Source organism: Nelusetta ayraudi, unplaced genomic scaffold, assembly GCF_046127955.1.
Source record: "Nelusetta ayraudi isolate G7.1 ecotype Tasmania unplaced genomic scaffold, CSIRO-AGI_Nayr_v1 ptg000048l, whole genome shotgun sequence".
Lineage (NCBI taxonomy): Eukaryota > Metazoa > Chordata > Actinopteri > Tetraodontiformes > Monacanthidae > Nelusetta > Nelusetta ayraudi.
In genome coordinates, this window is record NW_027466098.1 from 6,067,625 (window position 1) to 6,086,468 (window position 18,844).

Sequence of the window (18,844 nt, forward strand, 5' to 3'; positions counted from 1 at the left end):
GTGTGCAGGAGGAGGAGGAGAAAAAGGAAAGGAAGGGAAGAGGAGAGGTTCAAGGGGTGACAGGAGGATGGCTTCATGGCAGCGCTTTCTCCACACTCTCCTCTCGCTCTCTCTCTCTCTCTCTCTCTCCCTCTCACTCAGTTTTTTTTTTTTTTTTCTGTTTTACCTCATTCAGCCGAGCGATTGAGGGAGACGAGAGTTTGCAGCAGATACGAGGCTGAGAGAGGGGGGAAAAAAAGAGGGAAAATTTTATTCCGTTTTTCGTTGTACTTTTTTTTTCTCCCCCACCCCTCCTCGCCTCTTCCTTCAGCAGGCTAGGTTTTTTTGGCTGGCTTACAAACAGATGTTGCCTGTCATTTGCTCGTGGTGCAGGGAAGGCAGCTTGTAGTCTTGCAGAGGTCTCCCAAGCTCGAGAGCTCTATCTCTCCCTCGTATTTATGCTTATTAGGCCTTATTAACGGCGCGCGGCAATGCGAAATTGTAAAAAAACACAAGAAAAAGAAAAGTACGCGTCTGGTTTTGTGTTATCGTTTATTTTTTTTTTTCCTCCCCTCCTTCCCTTTCCTCACTCCACTAGCTTCTTCTCTTTGCTCTTTTCTTTTGTCTCACTCTTTCCCACCCTCTCCCCGGGGCTCTCTTTTGGGGTGGTTGTGTAGTTACTGTAGTTGCATGTTTGATCTTTTTTTTTCCGTTTTTCTTTTTTTTTTGTTTTTCTTTTTGAGGGGGGAGGGGGATTTTTTTTAATTTTTTTTTTTTTTTTTTATGTTTTTTGACGGGCCACAGTGGAGATGACTACTGCCTATACCTTCTGCCAAGCACCGTAGGGCCTGCAGAGTAGAGAAAAGAAACAATTTAAAGGCAAAAGCGGTAAGTCACCATGCTAACAATCCGCTCCGAGCTTTGTTCCTCTTCTACTCTTTGCTTTGCGCCGCGCTCACACTCGGCCATGTGCTCGCTGTTTTTGTCCCGTGGCTAGGAAGGCTCCTCTTCATTATTTGTCTGTGATGCAAGCTGTGCGTTAGCTGCTGTCAAAGGGCCCCCGGAAGGGAAGTGAATGCTACCTGTTAGCTAGCCAGAGCTATCTGTTTATGCCGTGTGACGTTATGGAGTGTTAACAATGTGGCACATCCTCACCTCTCACTTTGCCTTTGCCTCGTACCAACCTCTCCCCACACCCTCCCTTCACACACCCGCGCACACGCACACATACTCACATGCGCACATAGGAACATCACCTCTGTTGCTGGGTAGATTTGGGTGGCGCCGCTGGCTTTGGCTTTGGCTACCGGCGCTGTTCAACGGCGAACAATGCAGGTAGCGGCCTTTCGCTGGCCGCCCTCACACACCCGCACACACACACACACACACACACACACACACACACACACACACCAGTGCGACAATGGTGACGCTGGCCAGCAGGGCGCCAGAGACCCTGCTGACCTCTTTGTTTTCGTCCACTCTCAAGGTGTCTTTCAGCTCGCTGGCAACGTCCCACTGACATACTTTAAGCAACTTGGCAACAGCTTCAAAGTCGGATGTCTCATTTAAATTCAGACGGGGAGTAAATAAGAGGGAGAAAGAGCACTGAAGTTGAAATTGGACTCGAATTGGCCAAAGTTTTTATGCTGCTTGGTGGGAAAATAATTTGAAAGCAGAATATGCTTTATTTGAACTTGAGATGCAGTGATGGCAACTTAAACGTTTGAATTTTAACACTGTGAAATGATTTTATTCTGAATTCTAATTCTAAAATATTGGTTCTTTTAAATGGTTACTTTTTTTTCTCTGTTATTATCTGCATCTTTCATTTATTTTTTTCTTATTGTTTTCAACATATTTTGGAAAATTTACAAACGCACTTCTGTTAAAAAGAAAAAAAATATTTTGGATTCATGTCATAATGCTGGCACCATTATTATCTAAGGAAAAAAAAAAACAACAGAAACCTGATTAAATATCAGAAACATAAACGGCAACAGAAGTCACATTAGGTCACTTGTTTTATTTCGGGACATATAATATTTTTTCCCAATGAGGTCCTGACTGCAGATGTCATCACAGAAGCCTGTTTTATGGGTGCACTTTATTTCGAACATTCTACATGACTTACGTCTCATTTGAGCCGAGTTGCCACGTGCCTCTTAAAATGCCACTCAAATTTTTCTGCCGATCACTCAGCGAAACTATCCTTTCAGTCGTGCAGAAACAAAGTGACGTGGAAATGCTGCCATAATAACAAGAGCACTGGACGGCATGAGATGAGTTTCCATGTGTGCTGGCAACGCCGTGGTGCACTGTGGACAGGGGTTGACTCAGCGGAGCATTAGTGCGGACCCCAGCTTGTGGATAACACAGTGCGGTGTGACCGAAATGTTTCTGTGCTTTTACTTTTACTGCAGTCGTCTTCGCGATTTTAAAATCAATGGCGAATAACGTGAAACACAAAACCTCATCCTTCCTGTTGAACATTAGGCCAATGAGTTGTATCTAATATTCAGCAATAAGCGATGGTGGTGTTTACGTTTAGCTTGAGAATTCTTTTTTTGAAATGCGCCTCCTTTTTTTGTTCTGTTTGTTTAAAGAGTGTTGTTTCTCCAGCCCGTCCCTCTGAAACAAGGAGGCCCGAGGAGTCCCCTGCTCATGGGCCCGAACCCGTAGATCCGAACTTGTGTTAACTGACCACAAGCCACAAGCTTGAATCTACAGGTCCGCGTCTGTGCAGCACCAACGACGACCACGAGCAGCCAAACACGAGCTGTGTCGCCGGCACCCGATAAACTTGTTAACGGTTCGCCGATCGTTTCTCGTCCTCCAAGTCCAACTCATTTTCACAAGCGTTTAAAATTTCTGTGCAGCTCCTCGCAACCTGTAAGCCTCTCCGAATTATATCATAAACAATTATGAACGTATCGGACCGGAAACAACCCTCCAGTCTTTGAGAGCTGATTTTGGGTTATTCGGCAGCCTGGTCTCATTGAAACGCCAATGGGTTTCTCAGTGTCTGATTTTTCAACGTCAATGATTTTTCTTTTCTTTCTCAATTGCTCATCCCATTTTTGGCTTTTCATGATGCTTTCTGTGTTTTTTTTTCTTATTTTTTTAATTTTTTTTTAACTGGGAATCTCAGCCAAATCAACTGAGCTGTTCTCTGCCCTGTCAAACACTGAAACAGACTGACGAGCGGATTGACCCCCAAGATTCAAGCTAGTTTTTAAATTGCTGAAAGTGTGCACTTCCTGCCCACTGCTTTTGCCCAGTGAACCCATGAGTATACTATATTTTATCATCAAATTTATCATTGCCTCATAAAACTAATTTTGATATGATGTTAACCATCGCAGCTTAAATCCATATGTTGACATTCTTGCCTTTTTTTTTTTTTTTTTTTTAGCATTTGCCACTACACTACGAAGCCTGACCTCCTTCAGGACATTTAGGACACTGGAGAATGTCCGTGGTGAAAGGGGCGTGCTTTTTCGTCGCCATCCAATGAGATCACGTTGCATCACTTCCGATCGGTCTTCCGATTTCTTTCCCAAAAGTGAGAACTCACAAAGAGGTTGGGGAGGGGGGGGAGATAAAATACATCTGGAGCCCAAATATTTCAAAGCTTTGTCAGCAGACAGGCCTTTTCAGCGAGCGGCCAATTAGCCTCGGCTCGATCTCTCCTGCGCTAATGAGGCCGACGTCGGCCCCAAGTAGAGAAAGAACGCAAATGACAGTTGGAATGCTTTTCTGATAAACGCTTGTTTCCCTTCGACATGTAAAAAATTGAGAGCTAAAATGAGTGTGAGCCCCTTTTTTTTTTTTTTTTTTTTTTTTTCATCTCCCAGAGAGCAAATTTGATTAACACTTAATGGGGCTCGGACCTCATTTTGTCTGTTTTGGCACCGGTGACGTAAAGAGTTTAGACAAGATTTAGTCAGACATGTTTATCCGCTTTGTGTATAGAGACTGTATCTAAGACACACAGCCCTCCCTGCCAAGGCGGCTCTTAAAATGTTTTAATCACTTCAGCATAAAAGCACGATAATGGGATGACGAGCAAGAGTGCATCCACCTGAAATATTAAATACGTTCATTTTTTACGACCATGAGTGGCTTCCTTTTTGGGTTCGAGTGTTTATACCCCTTGTGTTCCTAAACCCCCTGAGCCCTGAAGCCCGGCGTCCAGTTCTGCTTGCTCCTAGGTTGAGGTAGTAGGTTGTATAGTTGAGAATTACACCCCCAGAGATAACTGTACAACCTCCTAGCTTTCCCTGAGGTACGCATGGCGCTCTGCACAGCTGGATCAATACAATGCTGTGTTACTGTACCAGTTCCGCTGGGAGATAAATAAAAGAACCACACAGCCTGCTGGAGGGAGATACTGAGCGCTGGTCAATAACAATCCCAGCAGTTTGCTGATGAAAAAGAAGGAGGAAAAAGGTTCAATTAAATTGTTTTTTGTTGTTGTTGTTGTTGTTGTTGTTTTTGGTGTTGCCAGAGCGGATGATTTCAGGGGTTGCCTCGGACTGATCCAGAATTTTAGGATTAGAGGAAAATCTAACCAGGGATGCCTGTGTGAAAATATATTTAAGGCAGAATTCTTCAACTGTTCCATCAGGTGTTTGTTGAAATCCATCCATCCATCTGGTTTCTATCCTACTCTCAGGAGCCTGTCCCAGCTATCTCAGGGAAAAGGCGGGGTTACAACCCAGACAAGTTGCCAGTTTATCGCAGGGCCACACGGAGACACAAACAGCCACTCACACCTATGGATAATTTAGAGAGTCTGGAGAACCCACAAGAATCAGTCCTGCGACAATTTCAGCAAAATATGAGTTCTTTTGACATGAATAGTAACACATTTAATGTTAAAATGTGATATGTGTTTTCACTACCAAATTTTTGTTCATTGTTTTGAAGTATTTTGGAAACTGGAACTGTTCTTTTTGCTTTAGAGATCGTCTGACCCACTGACCATTTAGTCAACTCTGAAGTTTATGAATACTTCCTGCTGCTTCACTGTGACGACAGCGGGCAGGTCATATCGGTTTTTCGGGGTTGTTTCTTGCTCTTTTTTTTTTTTTCTTGCTTTTTTTTGTTGATACCTGCGGTTGGTCTGTGTGTCACAAGTACGTAGACATAAAAAATATATATTCTTTCTACAGCTGCTAGGACCCACATGTGAGAAGAGGTGAAGACACGTGTCGTCTCGGAGAGGCAAAATTTAACCTTTTATTTTCTCGATGTCTCCCCCAATAAAAAGTGACGCTTTTTTTTTTTTTTTTTTACGGAAGTTCCGCTAGCCCGGTGTTGTCTCTGCGGTGTCAGGTCAAAAAACACATCAAGACGGAAAATACGGGAAAAGTTAGTGATTAACAGACGGGCCTCAGACAGCAGTAAAAACAGCTGTCATTGCAAACAATTAATGTCACAATATTTGCAAATCCACAGACGCAAACGGCTTACAAGCCACTGCTGAAGTGTGAAATATTGTGACACATAAGGAGGAAGGGGAATGAACAATTAAAGCGGTAAGATTTTTTTTTTTCTTCTTAGATTTTGCACGACAATATTGTCGGAGTCTCTGATAAAATATATTGTTTGCCGAAGTTAGAACCAGGTCAAGTCAAACTTTTAGTCAGCTTTCCCCCCCCCCCCGGTAAATCACTTAAATGCACATAAATGTTCCTCCATTTATAAGAGAACATTGAATTAATTGAGTTCTGGACTTCTGTTGTCAGCCTGCTGTCTATTAGTAAGGACGGACCGTCTGCTGTATTTATGCATCACACAGAGGCTTATACCACAGCCTGTCCCCTGCCCTTGTTGAGATATACAGTATGTGTATAGTGTGTGTGTGTGTGTGTGTATGCATGTGTGTGTGTTCAGCTGGAGCAAAAGGCTGCCCCCTGTTGGCTGTCACTTAAAAGTACAGCTTTGGTAGCCTTGACAAATATTGGAAAATAGAAGACATTGGACTTCTTGGAATATATTGCTGTTGCACAGAATTATATGTTTGCACGTGTTGTTTTTTTTTTTTTTCTTCCATGATTGGCTGAGGGAAAAAAAGAAGCACTGCCCAGCTGCACGGGGTTTTAGCAGTCCCCTCTTTCCTCTCGTCCTTTGTTTGGCATGAAGATATATGATGAAATCTTATGAATCAAACCACGTTCACGATGCAGGTTTCCTTCCTGTTTCTTCCCTTTTGTCGTCTGAGGCGAGGAATTCAGATTTGTCTGGAGTAGCAGCTGCTTTAATGCAGACCAGGTATCTTATTTTGAAAAACAGATGACGAGCAATAATTCGTTTTTTGCAGTTATTGTTTGGGCTTTGTTTTAAATTTACGTACGTCTGTCATTTCACTTTCTTTTTATTTTTTATTCTTTTTATAATTTACAAGCACTGTAAAGATACACTGCAATACAAAAACCTGGCTAAAACATTTTTTTTTTCCTCATACCATAATCCATCCTCCACTTTCTTTCCTCGCCTCAGTTGCCATAGCAATGACCCTGTGACCTCTGCCTGCACATTCCCTTCCCTCCATCAGTCAGATGTGACAACTGTCAATCAGTCACTCTGGCTGACATCACCACCTCTGCTTTAGCAAGTGTGCCCTGGATGTCACCCTGCTGGGCTTGGGCGCGTGTGCACACACACACACACACACACACACACACACACATGGATACTATATGCCGCTGTCCCCTCCTCTGGAGCTGTGCAGGCCCGGTGGTGTGTGCGTGCTCGCCGCCCCGCTGATGTTTGCTTGGATGCGTGCGCCAGCGTGACAGATCTGGGTCTCTCTTGATGTACGACTTGGCTCGCCGGGGCCGATTCCCGGCCATCGCCAGCCCATAACGAACCCTCGACGGCAGTGAGAGGGGGCTTCGATAAATCGATGGGCAAAGTGTCATTCACCTGCATGCGGTTTTGCAATTCACGCCGGAGCCGTGAGGCGAGATTGTGATTTTATTTTTTTGATGAACCTAAAAAGATAAATTACCTACTGTGTGTTGTTGTTGTTGTGAGGAAAGCCAGCGTCATTTTTTTTTTTTTTTTTTTGCCACCTATCCGTGGCTGCGCTGGGTGTGTGTGTGTCTCTCTCTGCACGTGTGTGTGTGTGTGTGTGTGTGTGCAGGCGTGCGCAAGCCTTTGTCTGCCTACCGCGGGCTCTCACCGTCAATGCGTGCTAATATTAGCGCCTCGCCGAAGACCGGCTCGATCTGGACACAAAGCAGGTGATAAATGAGGATAGCTGTGTTCTGTGTGTGTGTGTGTGTGTGTGTGTGTGTGTGTGTGTGTGTGTGTGTGTGTGTCTATGTGTGTGCGTGCATGCGTGCACGTCACTGAGCGCGGCAATGGAGCGATTTCAGATCCGGTAATGTAAGTGTTTCTGTGCGGAGCGGGTGATGCAGATCCAGATGCACAATTTTTATTTTTTTTTCCTTTGTACCCGCCTGCAGCTGTATAGAGCTGTATAGGGGGGGTAAAAAAAAAAAAAAAAAAAAAAAAAAGGCACAATGCACCATCTGCCAGACAGCAGTCAAAAAGGATTGGAGATTAGCCGGGTGTGCAGACGCAGTCGTTCGATCAGTCAGGAAGGGAGGGAGAGAGCAGAAGAAAAGCAAGAGGGCAGTGTGGTCTCAGGGATTTCCCCCCCCCCTCCCCCCCTTTTTTTTTCTCTCCCCCCGCCGCTCACTTCCAGTATCTGCAGGCCCCGTCGCTGATTCCGGCCTACAGTCAGTTGGATGTCGTTCTCTCCTTCTCTGCTACATCTGTCCCTCCCCCCATCATCTCTCCTCTTTCTCCCCTTCCTTCCTCCCTCTCTCTTTCTCTCCATACCAAAGCCTGGGGGAGATTAAATGTAGCCTCTATAAGCCAAAGCACATCATGTAGCAATGTTTCTACGGTCCTCTCTCTCTCTCGCTCTCTCTCTCTCTCTCTCTCTCTCTCTCTCGCTCTCTCTTGCTTTCGCTCCTTTTTCCCCCTCTCCTGAAAGGACAGTATGCATGATGTCGGAAACACAGAATGTGATTTTTTTGTTTTGTTTTGTTTTTGTCTTCCATAGCAAAACAAAAAACAAAATGCAGAGTCTGGCAGTGTGGACCTTTTTTTTCTTTTCTTTTTTTTGTCTTTTGCGTGCACGCAGAGGAGAAGAGAGGATTTTATTTGATGGCTTTTGGAGGAGTGGACAGCGACGCAAAAGGTGGAAAAACACAAGGAAAGGACTACTTTCGCATACCCCACCCCCTTCCCTCCAGCAACCCCCCCCCCTCCCCCAACCCCAACCCCAACCTCCTACCCCACCCACCCACCCCACCCAACCCCAAACTCCTGTCTCTCTTGTCTGATACGGAGGAGAAGTGGGCCTCTAGCTGTAAGCGATTACAGCTGTGAGGCAAATTAATGGATGATATTCTTTCCCACTTTGGAGAAGAAAAAAAAGTTTTTCCTCCTGCAGATCAACACGGGAAAGAAAAAGATGAATAAATAAAAAAAAGAGGCAAGGTGACAGAGTATTAATATCAGGGAGAAGGGGGGTGAGTTGCTTTTTTTATTTTTTCTTACAGTCGCCCCCCCCCCCCCCCATGCGCCCCCCCCCCCCTCCTCCCCACCTCCACCTTTCTGTCTGCGTTTGATTGAAAGAGAGGGAAAACAATGCAAATGGAAAGAGTAAGCGGAGCGAGCAGAGGGAACAGCGGGTGGATCGGTTTCGTCCTTTAACTTGGATTTGTGTGCAGTGCGTGAGGGTGAGAGAGAGAGAGGGAGAGAGAGAGGGAGAGAGGGAGAGAGGGAGAGAGAGAGAGAGAGAGTAGGAGAGACGGTGCATGTGTGTCAAACTGTGTGTGTGTGTGTGTGTGTGTGTCTGTGTGTGTGTGTGTGTGTGGACGCATTTCCCCGTCACTCGACAACCTGCTTTTTTTGGGACCTGCAGATCTGGATTAACGCACACACACACACACACACACACACACACACAGACACACACACACACACACACACACGAAAAGTAAGTGAAGGCTTCTGCGCGAACAAAAACGGCTAAATGTACTCTGCGTATGTCATGCTGCTTGCATGCTTGCATGCGTGTGTGCACACGTGCGCGTGTGGCGTGTGCGAGCGCATGTGTGTGAGCGCAGCCCCTCCGCCCCCCTCCCCCTCCCCGTCCCTTCACCACCACCCCCCCCCCCCCCCCCCGCCCCCTCCCTCTCCCCCTCCCCTCCCGCCCTCTCTGCTCTGTGAGGCAGCATACTGGTATGCTTCACTGGCACTGTGGCTGCTAGCGCTGATTCCGTGCCTCTCGGCTTGCCTGCTCTTCCATTTTGCGTCTCCTTTTCTTCTTCTTCTTCTTCTTCTCCTTCTCCTTTTTAATCGTCTTCGCCTGCCCGTCCTCCTCGGCTCTTTTCACCTGCTCTCCTCTCTTGCCCCTCCCTCCCCACCCCCACCCCCCCAACCCACCCCCCCCCACCCCATCTCTCCCTTTGCCGCGCGTGCCATCCAGCCGTTCCGCCTCGGCTTGCGGGAGCTCCCTTCGACGGTTCCTTTTCTCAGAAGAGGTTCAGTCGTCTGGCCGTCTCTCGCGCTCGCATCCCCTCGCACTGTTCGCCCTGCTCCGCGTGAGCGCGCGCGCCCGCTCCTCGCACGTCTGTGCGCGTGCGTGTGTGTGTGTGTGTGTGTGTACGGCGGAAAGCGGGGAGAGCGAGGGGGATAGAGGGAGAGAGACTGTGCACATGGCTCATTCCAGCTCAGCCCTGCCGTCGATCCTCGCGCCACTCTTTCCTACCTCCATCCCGTCGTCCGCCTCCGATTTATTTCGGCCGCTTTCGGGGCAGCTGGGCCTGGACGGACGTACCTTTTCAAGCTCTCTTTTTGTTTCAAAAAAAGAGCGGAAAAAAAATCAAAGACAAAACCCGTTGTCCTCCAGAAATATCTCGGATCTCGTTGGCGTGCCGTAAGTCAAAATATCAGCTTTCTCATTTCTGCCCTTGTCTCTGTTCTTTTTTCCCTCCTTCCGAGCAGGGAACGTGCTACAGGGACTACAAGCGAGGTGTCACGCTGGATCCGAAGGGGAGGGTGAGTCGATGGCAACGAATGCTCTTTTCTCTCAAATTCCCCTCTCAGCTCTCCCATCTGTCTCCTGAGCTCAGGACCACCGAGGTAGCATGAAGGAGCCATGGAGCTTTGTTATCTGGCCCATCTTTATTTATTCTGTGAGGCCCGACCAGGGTTGGGTGATGCTGTTACCTCAGCTTGCGCTGAATTATTATGGCCCGTGAACAGAGACAGGCGTTAAAAAAAAAAAAAATTGAAAATCTGTACCGTGTCACACGGCTTGTCTGATGCTGCTTGCGCCATCCTCGCCTTTTTGCTTTTTCGGCGCTCCGGTCAGCGCGTTCGCGTCGCGCATTTGTCTTTCGCGTCTGAAGCGGTGATCAGTAATCACCATCTGAATGTGATCCCCCCCCGCCCCCCCCCACCCACCCCTCCACCCCCCGCCAGACAGTACGAGACCCTCGGCGGTTGTACTGTACGGCAGCAGCAGGCTCCGTACCTGATGGCAGGAGGCATTTTTCAAAGTGCTGTATTGTTCAGCTGAGGTGGGGGAGGGGGAGAAAGACGGAGATGCGGGGGGTGGAGGGGGCGGTGGGGGCGGGGGGGGGTGGGGGGGGTTGGTAGGGGGGGGGGTGGCCAATGTTGTGTCTGGCGGCTGCGGGCTTGCACTTGTTGTACATCCTCAAAATGCGGGAAAGACGGCGAAAACCGTCCTCTCCGGGAAAAGAAGAGTCAATCGCTGAAGTTTGCGTTGGGTGTGGACCTTGAATGGCAATGGCTTCATCTGCATGCACGGCTCGCTGCGCCGAGTCCTCGTTTGACTCGCACGCACGTTTTTTGGAAAGCGGTCCGGTTTGCGGGGAGCTGCCGCAATTCCTTTGGCGTTTGAATCGAAGCGGATCCTCCTGCGTGTGTGGGAACTGTTTAGGAGCTCGCGGGGAGATGGATGCATCTCTCTCTGTCCCTGAGACCCTAACTTGTGATGTTATATCTTCATGTACACGGGTTAGGCTCTCGGGAGCTGAGAGGGACGCACGTCCGCCGACGGTCTCGCGCACGCTTCTGTCACAACGTTCACCTGGTCGCGGCCACGCCGTCAGGCATCGTTGCGGGTCACCTCTTGAAAATGCGGCTTCTCGCTTTGTCGTGCCCACGCAATCGTGCTGAGTGCTTGCACCCCGGGCAAAATACGTCGGCGCGCGTGCCGTTTAAGGGTCATGTGACAAAGTCGAAGCAGGACAAGCTGAAGCGTTTGCATGAGGCAGCAGTGGTCCAAATTTGAGGCCTGATCGTACCATGACTAGGCCAGTGATTTAGGATGAATACAGATGACTTTATTTTTAACATTTTCCAACGTGACTCATGGCCAGCGAGCTTTTGAAACAGCATTTTGGGCCATGTATTTAATATACTAATCAACTCGATTTGGTGTCACTGGAGTACATTGAATGTGGTTTTCCAGCGTATACTCCATGGATGGCACTGCTTGGATGACCAACAACGATCAATGTTTTCTTGAAAAAAAAAAGAAAATTGAGCTTTGGACTCAATCATCTTTGGACTCGCAGCCCTGTGTCATTGCCACGGCCAACTTCACGTAGACTGACAACAGATGCTTGTTCACACAGTTTGCCACCAGTTGATTCAACCCTCAAGGCGTTCCTGCAGGTAGTCGCGCGGCGCTAAACATCGCGCTAGCAGCTAATGTCTGCTGAAGCTGCTTTAGAACCAGTGGCCTCCTCACACTCAAGTAGATATTGTTTTTGTTTGGTTGTCTTTAAGCTGTCCTGCAGACCTGGCTGTCCACACACGCGTGTGTGTGTGTGTGTGTGTGTGTGTGTACCTTCATGACTTGAGAGGAGCACAGCGTAATGTTCAGAGCGTGACCATGACAGCTCTGTACATCATGTGCTTGACCTCAGCAAACCCTCTGCGACGTGGAAGCTAACTCATTCCCTGATGTTAACACTAGTAGCAGCATAAACACGCTAGCAACCTGTGTGTGGAGAGCTTATCGTCAGCGCTTCCACGAGATGCCAGCAGGCACCGTGGCCACACGCCATGAATCATGCGGGAAGTAGCTCCCACAATAGGTTGGCCAGCTGACGAGTGTGGCGGCGGCACTCATTGTTGCTTGCTGGCCACTAGCAACCATTCGGGAGGCCTTGCGTTGCGAGCTAACGATGGATGAGGACGTCTATGCCGGGACTTTTGGTACGATATGGGGGATCTGTTTGCCCGGCCACTTTCTTCTGAATCTTCCTGTGTAATAGTCGTCACTGTGGGGATTGTCTGTCACGTGTCGCTGCTGTTTAGCAGTTGCCTCACTGTTAATTTGTTGGCGCCAATGATACCATGGTTAAAACGTGATTTTTATGAGGTGGCGTGTGAATACCGCTGGGAAAAAAAAAAAAATGCGATTGGCAAAGACGGCCCTTCATTGAACCCCGTGCATTGGTATAATTTCATGGGAAATTGAAATTGAGTATTGAACAATTGAAACGGATGTTGTTATTGTACGCAAAGCTTGCATGAAAACATCCCCTCTTCCCAAATTGAGACGGATGTCAGGGAATAGCGTGACCCCGGTGCTCAGTCGATCGTGATCAGCGATGTATCATTTTGGACATCGCCGGCGTGACGCCAGTGCTTTTGTTCTTGACCTTGAAAGGTATCTTTGGCACCCCCCCCCCCCCGCCGCCTCATTGCCATCTGTGAGCCTGTCAGGGCTCCTGCTGCATTCTGTCTGAACTGCATCAACCAGCACGGACACATCCACAGATGTGCTGCTTATGTTTTGCATGGATCCCCAATGAAACCGATATGGGAAACATGTTGAGGACGTGTTGCTGGGTTCTTAATCTTCTGCTTTTAGCGCTACCTCTTATCCAACGCCAAGCGTCTCCTTTTACCGCCATTGCGCTGCCCTTAAGGCTCTCTTTCGTCGTTTTAGGGCCAAGCAACGAGCAGCGAAAAAACCTGAAGCATTCGATGCCTGCATGCGTTAAACAGCTAAAGGGGAACTGCAGGCATCGCTCTCCATTGTTCGACTGCACCACACGCTGTCTGTACAACGTGTCCCCACGGCTGAGGCAGCCAGACATGGAGGATACAGACAGAGCGACTGGTGGGCATAATACCCGCCTAGATTAGCTGCTCCATCACCCACCATTGATTTTTTTTCTTTTCTTTTCTTTTTTTTTTTTTTTTGTACGACGTCAGTGTCTTTACTCCAAGATGTGGACGAGGCCAGGGACAAAAATGAAAAATGTTCACCTTCTGACTGTCTTTCAATGGGTCAGTCAAGAAAACATGTACACACACCTAGCCTAGCTGTGGCCATCAAGTAACTGCGCTGGTCTTGTATTAAGCCTCATTTTCCAGCAATGCACTGAATGCCGCTTCTGAGTCCTGTAATATCGTCCGATCAACGTTGATCTGGGGATTTCTGAAAAAGCAGTCGGGTAGCGATCCCCTTTTTCTTTGTTCAGTCGAAACTTCAATTAATGTGGACTGAGCGAGACGATTTGCGCACCAACTGTGTGATTTGGGTGTCGCAGCTCAGGTGTGTAAATGCGGGGCATGCCAGTGAGCGTTTGCTGCATGCTGCAGCGTTTACGCCCCAAAGTGTCAGAAGAAAAGCTCTCAGCAAACGTTTGCGATTCGCTCGAAATTATAGCTAAGTTGCTAATCGGCGAGATCGATCGAGGAACATTCAGATAAAGCGCCGAGGGAGGCGGTAGACGGCCGGCGATAAGCCCTACTAGACATCCCTTTGTGGCGGCAGAGTGGTTTTTCACTCCCAGTTTACAGTCACCCCTTCTTCCGCAGGGTTTTTTTTCTGCCACTCCTTTCCACACACATCCTCGTCTCAGCTGCAGGCGGGAGAAGCACACTCATCAATAATCACAACTGGTCAGCCTGCATATGCGTGCATGCGTGTGTGTGTGTGTGTGCGCGCGTGGGTGTGCGTGTGTTTCCTCCAGTGTCTGTCAGCATGTCTGTGATGTCTGTTAGACTGTCTGTGTTTTTTAGCACTGCGGAGGAGTTCGCCACCCCGTGCTTCCAGTCTGCTGCTGAAACAAGATGGCGTCGCGGCTCCACGTGGCCTCGTGCCTACTAACTGTGGCATCGGAGATCATTTTTCGGGAGACACACGCACGCACGCACGCACGCGCACACACACACACACACACACACACACACACACACACACACATACACACACCTGGGACGTATTTATTCACCACAGCGCTGAGATTCCTGGGGCGTTTTCTCTGTTCTGTATCTTGGCCCTCTCGCCTTTAGAGAGATTTCAGATCTGACGGGGTGGATCCGGCACTTTCATTGTTTTTGCTCTTCTTCTTTTCTTTTTTTTTTTTCTTTTTCATTTTCGCCCAGTCTTTGTATCACCTGCCAAACTGCGCACTGTTTTGTCTGTAACTGTCTGTTCTTTTTTGGACTTGGTCAGCGCCATTCTTTCTGCATCTGCGAGCGAGTGCGTGTCCTCGGTTAATGGCAGTTTTAAAGAAGCTCAGGGATTGGGTATGGCCACATCACACTGGCAGATTAACCCGGCTGCACACTAACCTTGTACTGGGGAAAGAAAAAAAATATGTGTCAGCAGTAACACGCACAAAAGCATCTTTGAAGCTGTTTCCTTTTTTTTTTTCTTCTTCTTTCTTTTTTTTTTTTTGACCAAACTGAAAACTGATGACGTGAGGTGATCCATGTTCTTCGTCCTGCTTGAGGTCAAGATGGATTTAAAGACACGCTGGAAATCCCCCCCCCCCCGACCACCACCCCCCACACCCCCACTAGTAACATTTAACTCTTTGTTGCCACGTCAACTAAACGGTTTCCTTCCTTTTAAAGACGCAGAGTCCACATTTCTTGTAAAAATCTGCCCAAACAGCGCCGATTCCAGGAAGTTGTGCACATGCGCCCAGACAGTCCTCATCTGCATACTGTTGATTTTAGGGTTGCCAGTTGGTTTCCCTTCAATCGAGCTGGCATATTATTAGTCGGATTTGATCATTGAATCTTGATGGTGGAATCTGGATCAGGACAAATCCAACAAATCAAGAAAATGAGAGGACTGTTTATCTTAAAGCAAGACGTAAAGACATTTCTTCAATCTTGTGTATGTTGTCTTTCCTGACAATGAATCTGGCTGTGTCTGTGTAATAAATCCACATGCGTCTCTGCGCCTGCATGGACGAACTTAACAATTAAATGTGTGCATGTGTTGGCTTAAGAACATTCATTTTGACACGTTTATGGAAAGACCCAAATACATGTTGTAAAGCAAAAATGTGAACATTTCTTTACATCTCCTGGGGATCCACTTTCATTTGATCCATTTCATTTGATTTTAATTTAATAATAATGTTTTATGGAAAACCAATGGAACAATGACCATGCCATATGGATACAGTTTTTTTTTGTCTTTGTTTTTGTTTTGTTTTTTATCTCTGTTAACATTGCATTCTTAATGTGTAAATGCTGCTGTGCTTAATATTTCACTTTGAAAAGTGGACAGAAGAAACTTGATAAACTTACTGATAATAATTATATTGAAGTAATTATGTGTGTGAAACATTACCTTGGTATTTGTCTTTGTTATCAGACTTTAAATTTTCAAATTCATAAATGATGAGTTTTACGTGTTGTTCCAAATGAAACACTTGTCACGCCATATACTGTTCCTTTACACAACAACGGCATATTTACATCACTGGTGAAAAACTGAGCAAATGTGTTTATGTTTTATGTTTGTGTTCTTCTTTGCCTATTTGTTTGTATTTTTAATCAATGCCTTTGTTACAATCAGGACAAAAATACGTTAGTTTTACAACAACAAAATAAAAAAATGTTTTGCCATATATTTTTTTCTCTCTCTCTCTCTGTCATAAAAATAGCAACTACTCCAAAGCAGGACACTGATGCCAGTGTTCCTCTCAGAGTCGACTGGATCTGAAATAGAGACGTCTCGACGTTGTGTCTAAATAAAGCCCCTATGCTGTCATTTCACATGATTGTCAATTCTTTCAACTGTCACACACACTAACAGATCCTCTGAATGAGACGTTGGGTTTTTCTATATGGGCGCGTCACCTGACATGTCTTCATATTTGATCTTTGGAGCTATTTTTATACCTTTTGGAAGCACTTCAGCAAGATTAGTTGTTGTTTGACGTCATTTTTGTTTCCCGCAGAGCTTTCAAGAGTTTTCACGAGCATCCGAGCGACTTCAGACCTCAGAAGTCAGTCTGCTCGCATAAATGAGTCTTTATGATCGTAAATTGGACAGACGCTTTTGGACAAGGCTGTTTCCGTGATTAAACCGCTGCCACGTCTGTGAATGAAGTCTGTTGAGCTGATTAGAGCTTCGGAAATCAATGTTCTTTTCTTTCTTTTTTCAAGTTGTGTCACCGTTCACTCTTTGAAGTGTGTTTGCAGCTTCTATGTAAAGAGGCGAGGAACTGTAAACGTGCATTCTGCTGCTGCTGCTGCTGCGCCATACTTTGCAAAATTGTTTTTGTGTTTCTTTCTTTTACAGCCTTTTCAAGCACAGTGGCGGGTGTGGAGAATGACCCATGGAGAAACCCCTAAATGCTCAAAGACAGGCCAGCGAATTTGTGTGTGTGTTGTGTGATTCAATTATGCAACTAAGTGACACACAGAGAAGCATACGGACATGTCCAGTGCTGAAATAATGATATAAGTGCAGGGAATAGGGATTCTTATGGTTTCAATTATTATTAACAACACCTTTTTAATACTTTTTATGATGTATGACATCTAAAGAACAAACAGTATTTTCTTCAAAAAAAAAGAAAAGAATAGTTTCAGCTGTTAGTAATGTGAACTATACGCTGTGTAACTGTCTACATTCTCAAAATACATGTCTTGTACTATTGTAAACCTTTGCAAAGCTAATCTTTGATCTTTTACAACTCTTACCTAAATATTTCTTTCTATCATCATTAAATTTAATTCCAACATTTGCTGGTTTGATTTTCATGCTTCATTCCTGCTAGTGTGCTAACATCTGACGAAATAATGGTTAAAATGTATTACGAGATATATAGATTAACCTCTCTGGTATTAAATTTCTTATTATTTTTGGACTGTTTCACATTTAATGTGCAAATAAAAGTACATTTATTCTGAGTGGGATTTAGATTTAAAGAACATTAAAATCTCAATACACTAATTTTGTGTCACACTAACCTGAATGTTAGGACGTGTGTTTGCTCAGGCTGCGGCGAAGCAATCATTCCAGGAGGTATTTGGCAAAGATCTGTTGTAACTTTTTGTGCTCGTGGCTGCCTCACCTCACAATGTCTCTTCCCTGTTTGTGACTTTCTATATTTCTAGAAATTGCTTCCAACACAAATCTCCTTTGGCATTGTCAAAGCCAGCGTTTCGGTTTGACCAGATCTAGAAGTACTGAGACAGCCACAGACACAAGAAGGTTTTTGTTTATTCTTTTGGGCTGTAAACCTTTTAGAAATCTAAAATAGACTTTTAAGTTTCATTTGATTAAAAAAAAAAAACATTGTCTGAAATATAGGCTATAAATAGTAAAGGGAGGTCAATGTCATTTTTAAATCATAATTTAAAATGTCACTTTTGCCGAAAGGTTCTTTAAAATCTTTACAATTTCAAAAGCAAATGTGGTTTCTGACTCTACGGTTTTTGCTTTAGACATTTTTCAACAAACACATTTGACTACTTGTAGGCTCAAGATAATTTCATCGCAGAAATTGCTATATTTTCATTCTATATTATAGTTTATAATACATACGATCTTTCCAGTGCAGCAGTCAAATATTGTGCTCCTGTGCAAATCACAAAAAACAAAAAACAGAAAGAAATTGCGGAAAGAGAGAAGAATGGGAATTTGTTTGAGCAGGAAGATGAGCTCCTATTGTTGTTTCTGTAATGTTTCACATCAACTTTTTGCTTGTTGACACTTAAATAAATTGTAACAAACAGCATCACATCAATGAGCAATGCTTTCCATTCTATATGTCGTCCAGCATATTCAGCTAAAATCTGAGTTTTGGCCATGATGAGAAATATCCCTTGTGCTGGCAGTGAGGGGTTACTACTGACTCCGCTGAGGGCTTGCAGCATGAGGGAGCGATGCCTTCACTGACAAAAGAGTTTGAAAATAGTGAAAGGTGCAGAAAAAAAAAACAGGAAGCACAAAATAAGTAGACGTAAGCACACGTACCTGAAGTGGCAGACTCCACATGTTTACAATGTGAATCACGCGCTATAGGCTGGTTTTCCCCACCCGGTGATTGACACATCTTCATTAGCCGCTGTAGCGAGCTGTCCTCTGGTCTGCATTGAGATTTCTGAGCGTAGAAAACAAACAGAACAGTCAAAATATTTTTCCTTTGTTTTTATGTCTCGCTGTGGACATTTTTTTGAAGGGTGTTTATGAGCACGTTCCGTTTTTGTCAAGTCAAAATGACGAGGCTGAATTTTAGTCATGGGGGGGGGTGTTGCGGGGGGGCAAATGAAACAGAGGAAGCTCATTGCAAGCATTTGGATTAGCGAGAAATACCATGTTCACGCGTAGATTTTCATATATGAAGCTGTCAGAGGCGCAACAATGAGCTTCGGCTGAAAACAAAGATGCCAGGAGGGAGAGCGAGTGCCAGCACAACAACAGCACAAAGCCGTCCTCTCTCTCATCTGACGGGATTTCTTTTTTGCTTTTTTGCTTTTTTGGTCACATATTCACTGTCTCTCGCTCTGTCTGTCTCCCCATTTCTCG

General features: G+C 45.8%; 1 long non-coding RNA gene across 1 annotated transcript in view; it reads left to right on the plus strand.

Moving 5' to 3' along the window:
- LOC142895114 (uncharacterized) overlaps positions 1–17,126 on the plus strand; it is an 80,309-nt gene extending 63,183 nt beyond the window's left edge. The window contains exons 4-5 of the long non-coding RNA XR_012928174.1: positions 10,015–10,068; positions 16,610–17,126. This is a non-coding gene — a long non-coding RNA (uncharacterized LOC142895114). The remainder of the gene's footprint in view (positions 1–10,014; positions 10,069–16,609) is intronic.
- Positions 17,127–18,844: the final 1,718 nt, after the last annotated feature.